This window comes from Somniosus microcephalus, chromosome 3 (genome assembly GCF_052327205.1).
Source record: "Somniosus microcephalus isolate GS21.2 chromosome 3, FLI_Smic_1.0, whole genome shotgun sequence".
Lineage (NCBI taxonomy): Eukaryota > Metazoa > Chordata > Chondrichthyes > Squaliformes > Somniosidae > Somniosus > Somniosus microcephalus.
In genome coordinates this window covers 252,025,778-252,028,605 of record NC_140989.1, presented here as the reverse complement: position 1 = coordinate 252,028,605, position 2,828 = coordinate 252,025,778, and positions in this window count along the sequence as shown.

Here is a 2,828-nt window from a genome sequence, read left to right as displayed (position 1 = left end):
AATTCTCCATTAAAGAGCGAGTGTCAGCAGGCTGCCTCGACAGTGAAAGACATCTTAGCCAACCCTGACCTTGTCCATCTGATACCTACATACCTGTACTTTCCAGCAGGGGCCACAAGATTGTGATCAGGAGTGGGAAAACTAGCTAATTTATTACTGCCCCATGTTCAGGGACACCAACGGCAATTGCAATATGCCTACACACACCCCAGCTGAGGGGAGTTAACGTAACATAGACCAGGGATTGAACTCAATCTGCAGCAATTAGTTCCACATTAAATAGAGTACATAACCACCTGTGCGGTCAGGAGAGCGGGAGGCTCCGCTCGGCGATGCAGAGAGCCCTGCAGACAGAGAAGTATCAACCAGAGTCTGCCGGATCTGCACAACCCTCCACTGGGAGCGCCGACCCTCATCTGTGTGAATTCCTGGAGACCGGCTATCTGGATGAACAAGTGAAGACGACCAAGAAGCTTGTAGAGACTGTGACCCCTGCCTTGTAGGCATGAGGGCTTGTGACTTTGTACAAAGAGCTGAATGAGCTCTGTAAATGTGATTTACTGTAAAATGTTCAATTTTAAAATTAAAAAAAAATAAAACTGAGCCATTAGGGAAGTTATGGGAACTCAATATTGTATGTAGAACTACAGTAATTAAATCTGCTCATTTTTCACTGTCCCTATACAATGTCATACATGGTCCAGCACCATAAGCAGGGAATGGGAGAGGGGAACAGATCAAGAGAAGAACAGAAGGAAGAGGTGGGGGTGAGGCGAGAGTGGGGCCAAATGGAGGGAAACACCCTCAGCAGAGAGAAGGGGCCTAACCAACTCTCAGTGGGATGTTTTGATCAGTGCAGGGAGTGAAGAGGCTCCCATTTGCTTCCCCAGGCCCAGAAAGGTGGTGGCTCGGAGTGGAAAAAGTTCACTATTACTGCTCAATTGGGAGGCAGAAGAGGAGAAAGAGGCACAATGTCGCTTGGTTTCCATGGCCATTCCTGCTGTTGTGTCAGGGGTTGGGAAGGAAAGAATTTGGACTGCGGTACCAGGCCAAGTCTTAATGTTGCACAGGAGAATTGAATGTACTAATGTGCCAAGAACAGTTAGCCATTTCTACTTTGAGGGAGGGACTGGTGTACAGATATTTTGCTGCTACGCTGTGGGGTCGGCGTTGTAAGGAAGAGAAGCCTTTCTCTTTTAACACAATTTTCAAGCTGGACATTAAAACTTGCAAGAGCTGTAGCAAAGCAGTGAAACCAGACGTGCTGTCAATAAGGAAGAGAGAATGGCCCAGAAATTCTCCACGGGTGAGTACGCATGTAGTGCCAGTTTCCTGCATGCACGGGAAACTGGCACTTCCGTTCCCCTGAAAGAAGGGGTTCAGAGTTCGAACGCGTGCGCAGGAGAGGCTGCGCATGCGCATCGAACTTGCGTTTTTTTTATATACAGGTTTTCCCGGGAGGGTAAGTCTCCAGAATTTACACATTTAAAAAGCAGTTGAAAGGCCTGCTTTTAACAAGGTAAGTGGTGAATTAATTAAAATTAAAACATTTTTTCCACAGGTTTATTATTTTAATACTTTAAAGAAAGGTAAGTTTATTTTTAGCCCCATTAGAAAATAAAATAATTTTTTTCAAAAATTTTAATTATTGTTTAAAATAGTTATTTCATGTAATTTATAGTTTATTTAAAAAATGTGATGGTTTAAAAAAAAGTTATTTGAAGATTTAGTGGTGTTTTGGGGCTCGTAGTATTTCTAAGTTTGACAGCACTTCCTGTCAAACTTATGAATGGAGCATTCCCTGCTCCGATTGGCTCCCCATGGCCCACGTGATCCCAGGGGACACACTGAACTAACTGCGCCCCTGGGATACGCAAGCACTCCGCGCCGGCAGTTGGAGCAGGCCCAGGATCGGAGTTCCACGGGGGCCACAGCTCAATGGCTGGCGAGCTAGGCAAGTGCAGATTGAGGGCTTACACCCGCGGGAAGGCCCCGACCCGAATTTCTGGGCCATTGTGTAGCTAAAGGAGACGTCTGTGTAAATAATGAGGGATTAGGCTTTGACGAGATAACCGAACTCAGTGGACCTCTTCAATAAACAATCCTCATCAGCAAATTTGCCAGCTCGACGGTTGAGATTTGCGCGAGCTATCCAGCCAATTAACTGTTACTGTGGTCTTCACATGCTGGCTTTAGCTTGAAGTTTAAACAAAAAGTGCGACATACTATTGGCCATCATGATCTAAGGCGATCATCGATAGGTCAATGAGGCCTTGGCGATGTAACATTCTGACCACCATTGAAAGGAAAAGATATAAAAGCTGTTAAGGTAACTTCATTACTGCAGTCGGGGGTGGGGGGTTCGGAAGAGGAGCTTCTCTTCTTCTTAGGCAGTCCCTCGGACCCGAGGATGACTTGCTTCCACATTAAAAATGAGTTCGCAGGTGACTGATGAGTCCAATGCGCGACCTACAGTCTCTCTCACAGGTGGGGCAGACGGTGGTTGAAGGGGCGGGTGGGTGGGGTGCTTGGGTTGACGTGCGCTCCTTGTGCTTGCTCCCGGCGAAGAGACTCGGTGTTCGGCGCCTTCCCGGATGCTTCTCCTCCACTTTGTGCGGTCTTGGGCCAAGGATTCCCAGGTGTCGGTGGGGATGTTACACTTTTTCCAAGGAGGCTTTGAGGGTGTCCTTGAAGCATTTCTTCTGCCCACCTGGGGCTCTCTTGACGTGCCGGAGCTCAGAGTAGAGCGCTGGTTTTGGGAGTCTCGTATCGGGCATGCGGACAATGTGACCCGTCCATCGGAGCTGATCGAAGCTTTGATCACGCTC